At 37.2% G+C, this 10,651-nt stretch overlaps 1 pseudogene; it reads right to left on the bottom strand.

Moving 5' to 3' along the window:
* Positions 1 to 945: 945 nt before the first annotated feature.
* Positions 946 to 1,964, bottom strand: LOC125823436 (L10-interacting MYB domain-containing protein-like; annotated as a pseudogene).
* Between the last annotated feature and the right edge of the window lie 8,687 nt (positions 1,965 to 10,651).

The raw sequence follows: 10,651 nt of genomic DNA, 5'->3' as shown, positions 1-10,651 counted from the left end.
GTATCATTCAATTTCACGCTCCATGTGCACAAGTCATTAAGAACATGCCTGACATTTCATGTATAGACATTCCACGTGTGGGCTTAAGTCCATATTTTTCATTTAAATCTTTCGATAGATCAACAAACACCACCTTCTTTAATCGAAAATTTTCATAACAAGTTTAATTCCCTTGTAATATCTCTTGAATAAATATATACCCGGAGCGCCTTGATGTACGACAAGGTTCTTTGAATAAGTATTTTTCGTAATACATTAAAATGTATTTACCTGCTATCCGGCATAGAGCCATCCATTCTTTCTCATTTTGCTCTCTCCTACTTTGTTCTAGTTCTTCATCTAACAAATCACTTAAATGGGGTGATATGGTAAAGTCCAAATCCTCCATTTAACTAGAAATAAAAATATCTCCAATTAATAAAAATCAAGGGTATAAAAGTTTCATTATTTTACATGTAATGACACATATATTTTACTTACTTATAACATTTATATAAATTCAATCACAACAAACACATATATATAATTTTAACACAACAAACACCTATATATAAATTCAACACAACAAACACCTATATATAAATTCAACACATCAAATGCATATATATAAATTCAACACAATAAACACCTATTTATAAATTCAACACAACATAAACATTTACATAAATTCAACACAACAAACACCTATATTTTAATTCAACTTAACAAACGCATATATATAAACTCAACACAATAAACACCTATATATAAATTCAACACAACAAATACATTTACATAAATTCAACACAACAAACACATTTATATAAATTCAACTTAACTTAAAAAATTTTAACCATACAACCATAATGTCTAAACAAAATTAAAGACAACAAATAAAGTTCATGCTTACAAGCATAATGTCAAACATAAAATAATAAAATTATTTTTTCCATAACAACACATTCTTCACACTTTCTTAAGGTATAACTGATAGTTATACTCCATCCAAGACTTTCGAGCTTCATCCGTAGGCATCTTAAGAAACACTTGTCGAATGTTTTTTTTAAGAAACATGTTCACAAAATAGTTGTACATTTCACCCCTCTCAAAAATACCAGGAATGCTTGCCAAAAAATCCATACACTTATCAATGGTGGGATCATCTACCGCATGAGATGTAGCAGTACTTTAGTTAGACATTAACTCTACTAAAGAGTGCATATCCTCTTTCATTGATACAGCTGCAGAGTTTGTCTTACTTTTTTTCACTTGATTACTAGTTCCAATACCATTAGTTGAAATTTGTCTTTTCAGTGATGACTTAGGAAACATAGTAGAATCCATATCTTGTGGATCATCACTCCCTTCATCATTAGTATTTATAAAGTGCTCCCTACTATCATTATCAATGCCATTTATTCTTTCTTTGTCAAAATTTACCCCAGTTTCAAAAAATTGGGGTTGATTTGAAGCACGTGCTCTTTCCCCATGGCAACAATATCAGAAAATAATGCATCATAGCAAAACCATATGAGCGAAAGATCTTTATTCCTAAATTTTCTATATCGAACATTCTCATGTAATGAAAGATAAAACAACAAATTTAAGTAAATTAAAATGTAACAATAAAAGAAATAAAAAAGACATATAGAACAATATGAGAAATGTACCTTCATTTTTCGATTCCACTAATCATCATTTGCCATAATTGTATTTTTGGTGGCATCCCATCCTATGCATGTATGTCCTCTCATCAATTGCTTAAAAAGAGTCCACTCGGCTTTCAAGCCATTCCAATGGTTTTTCGTTTGTTTTTTTATAGCATCTTCCCATTTTTTCATTGAATGCATCAGTCATATTTTTCCATCCATCTCTAGATAAATGAGGGTTGGTCTATTTCCTTTCCTAATCTCTAATTTACATAACTCTATAAATTTCAGATGAGCATCATCATCCCACTTAGCATTAGTTTGTGTTTTCGGCATAGTGTAAATGATCTGAAGATAAGAATGGATAGGAAAATTGAAAACAACTACTCCTATAATCTTATAATAGATGACAAATATATATTACACATAATCAAATTATATAAACATAATCCCAAAAAAAATACACAAAACAGAAAATACACACTCAGGAATAGCAACAAAACGCACAAAAAAAATTACATGATCCAAAAAGATGCAAAAATAATGAGAAAATGAAGAGACGACAACAGATATCCCTTAGAGCAAATTCCTAACTAAACCCATCAGTCGTCGATCTTTTGTTCTTCCGATTCAAAAACAGACATCCCTTAAAGCAAATCAAAGAGACGAATACACGGTAAAAATGCAACAGTTCGAGAGAAAATGATAACTTACCTCAATATCGATAACTTTACTTCACACTTTGGATCACTTTCACCCTTCACGCCACTTTCACGTTGTCACTGGAACCTTTCACTTCGTCGTTGGAACCTTTCGCCGTCGATGGAACACTTCACGCTAGTGGAAAGCTTCGCGTCCTTCGCTGGAAAGCTCAGCCGCATCATAGTGAAAAAAGAATTGGGGGAAAGAGATGTAGGGTTTTAATTCAACAGGCCAATTTGGGAATTGTTTAAAAAAGCTAAGGTAAAAAAGTAACATACTTGGTCAAAGAGGGAATGACTTTTAAGTTTTAAAAAAAAATTAGGGGTCATCCTATTTTTAACTTTTAACTTAAAATAAGTCACTTTTGACTTAAAATAAGTTATTTTGATAATTACCAAACACTCTAACAAGTCAAAAATGGACTTTTAAGTCAGTTTGACCAACTTAAAAGCCCATCCAAACGGGCTCTTACTAAAAAGGTTTCTCTTAAAAGAGATAGTACTCAAAACTGCTCATTAACTCTTTTGAAAATCGATGTTTCCACTTTGATTAAATGTAAAAGCATTTCTCTTGGGAATACTTAGTTCCCATATATCATTTTAAAGAAAATGAACTCAACTCTACTCTTCCTCAACTCAACTACTCAAGTCTTAAAACAAGTTTTTAAAAAAAGATTTGCAAAAGACTTCTCAAAATACTCTCAAGACTTTACTCTTAACTCTACCTCGAATTGGAATTATGAATTCAAGGGTTATGCTTTGGAATGTAGGACATCTCAATGATTAGGAAGGTTAAGATAGTTGTTCATAAGAACGAGCGAAGATCCAAGTTAAAAAACACTGGGGCGATGCAGATATGGAATTTAATTTTTGGTCGCATAAATATTTTTGAGGCAGAGGAATCTGTATCATCTTCGTGAAGCGGAGAGGGGTGACTATCTGAAGACTGAAAATCTTAAGCGTCTCCACGATGCATACCTGGGCGCAATTATTTTCGTGATCCTTTCTTCCTCTCCCAAACTCGACACAACTCATACCCGATGCAGGTTTCAATGACCTAGTTCACGAAAATTCACAAACCCAGAACAATTTCAATGAACCCATATAAAAATCTATCAAGGAACTAAACTCGTTTGCAAAACTCATACCTCAAGAACTCAAAGACTTCCAATAATGGCTAAAACTCAAGAACATCAAATCATTCATCTTTGAGAATGAAACTTCATTAAAATAGCATGATTGGTATGTGAGTGAATGAACCCAACACTATGAGAACTCACATACCTCGATTTGATGAAAAAATTCCTCGATTCGCAAGAGATCTCGTTCGTTCTTCCTTTTGTCATCTTTTCCTCTTCTTGAACTCCTCTCAAAACTCTAAGCGTAAATTGGGATTTGTAAAACTGATCCAAATCATATTTGACCCCAAAATATTTACTAATTTCGTTTTAATTTGATGGGATAAGAAAAAGACCAAAATACCCCTCACTAATTCGGGTAACTTTCCTTAACTGGACAGGCTGAATTTAAATGGGAATATCTCCCTCATATGAGCTCGAAACTTATAAAACTATGCAGCGTTGGAAAGAGGATTCCAAGACCTTTCATTTGATATCTTATTGGCTACCTAACTCATCCTATACTGAAAGTTATGGTTGTTTGAAGTTGACCCAAAACTCATTACTTAGCCATAACTTGCAAAATTTCAAATTTGGCTATTTCCAATTTAGTTCTTTCTAAATTGAGCTTTTCCTAAGGCAGGATGTTACAAAGTGTGTGAACGTCTCATCTAGTAGCTTAAGTTTTTAGAGAGAGCACACTTTAATTAGTTAATGATATTCTCAACACTACTCGTCATCTTCTTCATCTTGATTTTCATAAATCTCATCGCCTCTAATCCAAACCCGACTATTTCTTATTTGTTAAATCATTAAAATTATAATATATTGTTTGCTTTTGGTTAGTATTAGACAAAAGAAATTAATATTACTACTTTCTTTCAACTCCACTATAGAGCATAAGTAAGCTGAAAGGTAATCAAAATAACAGACAGAATATAAGTCCATTATTGACATTGAAAATTTTGTTGACACAACCATCAAGTTGTTCTCAATGTCATTAGCTATTATAAAATTGACCGGGAAAATATCAGTCCATAAAAGACATGGATTTTAAAAATCAGTTACTAAAAGAGCCAAATGCTCAGGAAGAGGTAATCGAGTGTTTCATTGAATCAAATAGAGAAACAAAGATGGATCAAAGAGGAAGCTAGATAGGAAAAAAAGAATTAAAAATCGATAAGAAATTATGCTAGAGAATATGTAGGTTTCTGTCTCAGGTGTCATTATTCATTTGCGAGTCTCAAACCTTTCACTGTTAGAAATTTTTCAAACTCTAATTTCAAAAATGGGAAATGTAAAGTGAAAAAATTTACCTCATGCAACACTTCATGTAACACCCCGTATACTAGAACAGACCAGATTGCACTTTTCAAGTGTTGCAGGTGGCACCCACGGGTACCATCCACGGACCGTAGGAGGACCCATGGTTCTCACCTGCGACCCTCCTCCCAGAAGCCTCAGAAAAATCGGCAAAAGGTCAAGCCACGCCAGGACATACGGACCGTAGGTCAGACCACGGTCCGTGGTCCAAGGCCATAGGTCGGACCCTCAGAATCAAGCCCCCAGTCCATGGTTAACCAGCACGGACCGTCAGTTAATCGACGGTCTGTCAGTCTCGTCCGTCGGTGATCCCGACATCAGTTAACTCAAGGGTCTTTTGGTCTTTTCCTTATGCGTTGGGCCCCTAAACTACATGGTTTTGGTTAGTTTTAGCCTAGAAACATAATTAGAACTTACCCAAGTCAGATCATTCACCAAAACTTAGAAACTTAGAAAGTAAAGAGGAGAAAGAGGCGACCAAACCAAGAACGCAACAAGGTTCCATCAGTTCCAACCCCGAAATCGAAAGATTTCTCCGTGAATTTCATTACCAGGTACATGGGATTTCACTAGTGGGTTCCTTTCACCCATTGGGTCCCTAGATTTCAGTCAGATTCTTGATTCCATTATTATTATCTAGACTTAGGGTTTCTAGAACTTTAGTAGAGTATCATGAATTAGCTACTTTAATGATCCAAATCAAATTATCATGTTATTACTCAGTTTCTCATATGATATTCAGAACCCTAGTTGTATATATTCGTTAGACCATGAATTATGCATGCTAGGTCAGATTATTCAGTTATTTCAGATATACACATGCTTCAGTTTACGAATGTCACATTATCAATCATAATTGTTACATTCTCAAAGTTTGCATGTCAGTATTTGAGCTATCCAGTATTACAGAACTTCAGTCATAAAAAATGTTAAATTACTTAATCAATTGGAAAGCTTAATATTGAGTGAACTAGGGTCAGACACCCTCAAGTCCCAGAACTACGTCCCTCGTAGGTTGTAAGTCCTCTCTGTGGGCATCATTTTTAGTGATCACACCAACATGCCTTTATACCTCTGGCAGGGTATATTGGGTCCTCTCGATGGGGCGTATACATCGAACTCCACATTTAGCTCATGTGGTTTTATGTCAGTTATTAGTAGCTCACTTACAGTTCAGTCAAATTCTATTACATTTACTATGTTATCAGTATAGTTCAGTATTTAGTCTCAGCATGTCATAAACTTGGTCATTGCATCCAGTTTAGTCATGTTCAGTATTTTTCAGTATCCTTATCATGTTCAGATTATATCATTGCTTTATTGTCTGTTCAGTTATGTTATTATTCAGCTTTATTCTATCCTACATGCTCAGTACCTTTCAAGAACTAACGCATACTCTGCGCTACATCTTCTCGTGATATAGGTTCAGGTCCTCAGCAATCAGATCACGCATAGATCGGTTCCCGATCTTCAGTTTAGTAGAATCAGTGGTGAGTCCTCATTCTTCGAGGACTAGTGACATGATTATATTTCTTGCTTTTAATTTTAGTTTCAGTTTTGCTAGATTTAGCTGGGGGCATGTCCCAACACTTCTAGTTAGTTTAGAGGCTTATTTCAGACATAGTTAGATTCAGCTATAGTGTTAGAGTCTGATTTTTTTCATTTGTACTCAACTCACAGTTTTCATATATTCAGATTTAGTATATGGGTATTCCCCATCATTTCAGATTACTTACATAATTACACTTCCGCACAGTATTGATTGCTTAAGTTTATCTTTAGTATGCTTATGATTATGCTAGCAGGGTTAGCTTGGGGTCATTCGTGATCCTAGGTCCCGTGTCCGCGTCCAGTGGGTAGCCTCGGGGCGTGACAAACTTGGTATCAGAGCACAAGGTTTAAGTGTCCTAGGATGTCTGAAAAGCCGCACTAAGTAGAGTCATTTTCATGGGTGTGAAGTGCACCACATCTAATGAGAAGGAGGCTGTAAAGTGTTTTAGGAAAACTTCAATTTTTTTGTTACTCTTATCGTGCGTAAAGTATGATCTAATTCCTTGTGCTAATCCTTCGTTATGCGCTTTCAGATCATGCCTCCTTGTAGACCTATCCCTTGGAATGCGAATGCCAGGAATGCAAACGTAGCTGCTCCAGTCCCAGATCAGGAAGTTTCGAATGCTGAATTTTAGAATGCTATCCAGTTGTTGGCTTAGAGTGTAACCAACCAGAACAACCAACAGGTTCCAGTTTTGGCAAATGCTAATGTTGGGTCAGCTGCAGCTAGAGTTCGTGACTTCGTTAGGATGAATCCGCCTAAGTTCTTAAGATCGCAGACTGGTGAGGATCCCCAAAACTTCATTGATGAGGTCAAGAAGATTTTTGAAGTGATGCAGGTAACTTGAAATGATCGGGTTGAGTTGACATCTTACAAGCTTAAGAATGTAGCTCATATCTAGTACACTCAGTGGAAAGAAAACATGGATACAAATGTTGCTCCTATCACTTGGGAATGCTTTAGTGAGACTTTTTTGGACAGGTTTTTCCCAAGAGGGTTGAGGGAGGCAAAAGCTCAGGATTTTATGAATCTGAGGCAGGGTTCGATGACGGTCCAAGAGTATGGACTCAAGTACACCAAACTCTCCAGGTATGCTCCTCACATGTTTGCTGATTCCAGGGCTCAAATGAACAAGTTCATGTATGGGGTATCCGATCTTGTGAAAACAGAGAATAGGAATGTCATGTTACTTGAAGATATGGATATCTATAGGCTCATGACTCATGCTCAGCAGGTTGGGGGTGATAAGCTTAGGTAACAGGCCAAAGAGAATAAGAAAGCTAGGATAGGCAACTATGACTATTCTCAAAAGAAGTCGGGTGGTGGAAATCGCTCGCAGTTTCAACAGAAGTCATCAACTCCAGCACCTTCATCAGATAGTGTTCCATCCTCCAAGATTTGTAATGATCAGAAAGGTAGGGCATCAGGCTCTAAGACTCAAGGTAGTGTTTCAGGCACCAGAACCTACCCAACTTGTCCAAAGTGTGGTAAGAATCATCCGGGCAAGTGTCTTGCAGGAAATGAATGATGTTTTGGGTGTGGTCAGTCTGGTCACATGTTGAAAGATTGTCCTTCTAAACAGGGTCAAGGAGGTAACAGTGGTAGAGCTCAGTCCACAACTTTAGCAGCACCAACAGGTCGCCCGACTCAGTAATGTAACTCATCTGGTACAGGTGGCGATCAACGCCAAAACAAGTTGTATGCTCCCCAGGCTCGCCAGGATCAGGAAGATTCTACGGATGTAGTTACTGGTACGTTACGAGTCTTTGACTTAGATGTTTATGCATTGTTAGATCCAGGGGTTATTTTATCTTTTGTAACTCCTTATATAGCAGTCAAGTTTGATGTTAGTCCAGAAACTCTTTCAGAACCCTTCTCAGTTTCTACTCCAGTCGGTGACCCAGTAATAGCTAGACGGGTATACAGAAATTGCCCTGTTACAGTCTCCTAGAAAATCACTTCAACAGATCTTGTAGAGTTAGAATGGTAGGCTTCGATATCATTCTACGCATTGATTGGTTACATTCCTGTTATGCCTCAGTCGATTGTAGAACTAGGATTGTTCATTTTCAGTTTCCAGATGAACCAATCTTAGAATGGAAGGGTAGTAGTTTAGCGCTTATAGGTCGATTCATTTCTTACCTTAAGGCTAGGAAGATCATCTCTAAGGGTTATCTATATCATCTAGTTCGGGTTAGGGATTCAAGCTCTGAAACCCCAACCCTCAAGTCAGTTCAATAGTCAATGAGTTCCCAGAAGAACTTCCCGAAGTTCCTCCTGAAAGGGAAATCGACTTTGGAATCGATCTCCTTCCAGATACCCAGCCTATCTCTATTCCTCCTTACATAATGTCTCCAGCTGAGCTTAAGGAATTTAAAGAGCAGTTGAAAGACCTTCTAGATAAGGGCTTCATCAGGCCCAGCATTTCCCTATGGGGTGCACCAGTGTTGTTCGTGAAGAAGAAAGATGGTTCTATAGGCAGTTGAACAAAGTCACAATCAAGAATAAGTATCCCATCCCAGGATTAATGACTTGTTTGACCAACTTCATGGTGCTAGTCATTTCTCAAATATAGACCTTAGATCGGGTTATCATCAGCTCAAGGTCAGAGATAGTGACATTTCGAAGACAGCCTTCAGAACCCGATATGGTCATTATGAATTTGTAGTTATTTCATTTGGACTAACCAATGCTTCTACAACTTTCATGGACTTGATGAACAGAGTTTTCAAGTAGTATTTGGACTTGTTCGTTATCGTCTTTATTGATGATATCCTCATTTACTCTAAGAATGAGGAAGAACATGTGAATCATTTGAGGGTTGTTCTACAAACTCTCAAAGACCGCCACTTATTCGCTAAGTTTAGCAAATGTGAATTTTGGTTGCAATTTGTTGCTTTCCTTGGGCATATAGTGTTTAGCGAAGGAATTCGAGAGAATTCTCAGAAAATAAAAGCATTGAAACAATGGCCCAAACCTACCTCTCTTACAGATATCAGAAGTTTCATGGGTCTAGCGGGTTATTACAGAAGGTTCGTGGAAGGATTTTCATCCATAGCCTCTCCGTTGACTAAGTTGACTCAGAAAAAGATCAAGTTTCAGTGGTGAGATGATTGTGAGAAGAGCTTCGCAAAACTGAAAACTAGGTTGACTACAGCTCCTGTTTTGACTCTACCAAAGGGTTCTAACGGTTATGTGATCTATTGTGATGCCTCTAGAGTCGGCTTAGGTTGTGTGTTGATGCAGCGAAGTAAGGTTATAGCTTATGCTTCTAGACAGCTTAAGGTGCATGAGAAGAACTATCCAACTCATGACCTCGAGCTTAAAGCAGTGGCGTTTGCACTTAAGATGTGGAGACATTACTTGTATGGTGTTCACGTAGATGTGTTAACGAACCATAAGATCCTTCAATATGTGTTCACCCAGAAAAAGTTGAATCTTTTCCAGAGGAGATGACTTGAGTTCCTCAAGGACTACGATATGAGTGTGCATTACTATCCCGGTAAGGCAAATGTGGTAGCAGATGCTCTTAGCAGACTATATATGGGTAGTGTAGCGCATGTTGAGGAAGAAAGAAATGAACTAGCAAAAGATATTCACAGACTTGCTCGCCTAGGAGTTCGTCTTATGAGCATATTAGATGGTGGTGTAACAGTTCAGAATGGGTCAGAATCTTCTTTGGGAATGGAGGTTAAGGAAAAGCAAGACAGTGATCCGATATTGCTAGAACTAAAGAGTGCAATCCACCGGCAGAGGGTTGAAGTTTTCTCCCAAGGGGGAGATGGTGTGCTTCGCTATCAGGGTCGATTATGTGTTCCTAAGGTGGGTGAGTTGAGATAACAAATTCTTGCAGAAGCCCATAACTCCAGATATTCAATTCATCCATCCGCCACTAAGATGTATCGTGATTTGCGGGAAGTCTATTGGTGGAATGGTATGAAAAGAGATATAGCGGATTTTGTAGCTAAGTGCCCCAATTGCCAACAAGTCAAAGTAGAACATCAGAAACCAGGAGGTATGACTCAAGAGATCGAAATTTCTACTTGGAAGTGGGAAGTGATAAACATGGACTTCATTACAAGTTTACCTTGTACTCGTACACATCATGACTCCATTTGGGTGATTGTTGATAGAGTTACTAAGTTTGCACGTTTTTTGGCTGTCAAGACTACAAATTAGGCAGAGGACTACGCCAAGCTTTACATTAATGAGATAGTTAGGTTGCATGGGGTTCCTTTGTCTATTATCTCAGATAGAGGTCTTCAGTTTATCTTTCATTTCTAGAAGTCATTTTAGAAAAGTCTTGGTACTCAAGTTAACCTTAGCATA

Source organism: Solanum verrucosum, unplaced genomic scaffold (genome assembly GCF_900185275.1).
Source record: "Solanum verrucosum unplaced genomic scaffold, falcon-dt-bn FXZP01000012.1, whole genome shotgun sequence".
NCBI classification, from domain to species: Eukaryota; Viridiplantae; Streptophyta; class Magnoliopsida; order Solanales; family Solanaceae; genus Solanum; species Solanum verrucosum.
Note: the sequence above shows the minus strand (reverse complement) of the source record. Positions and strands in the feature narration are given on the sequence as shown.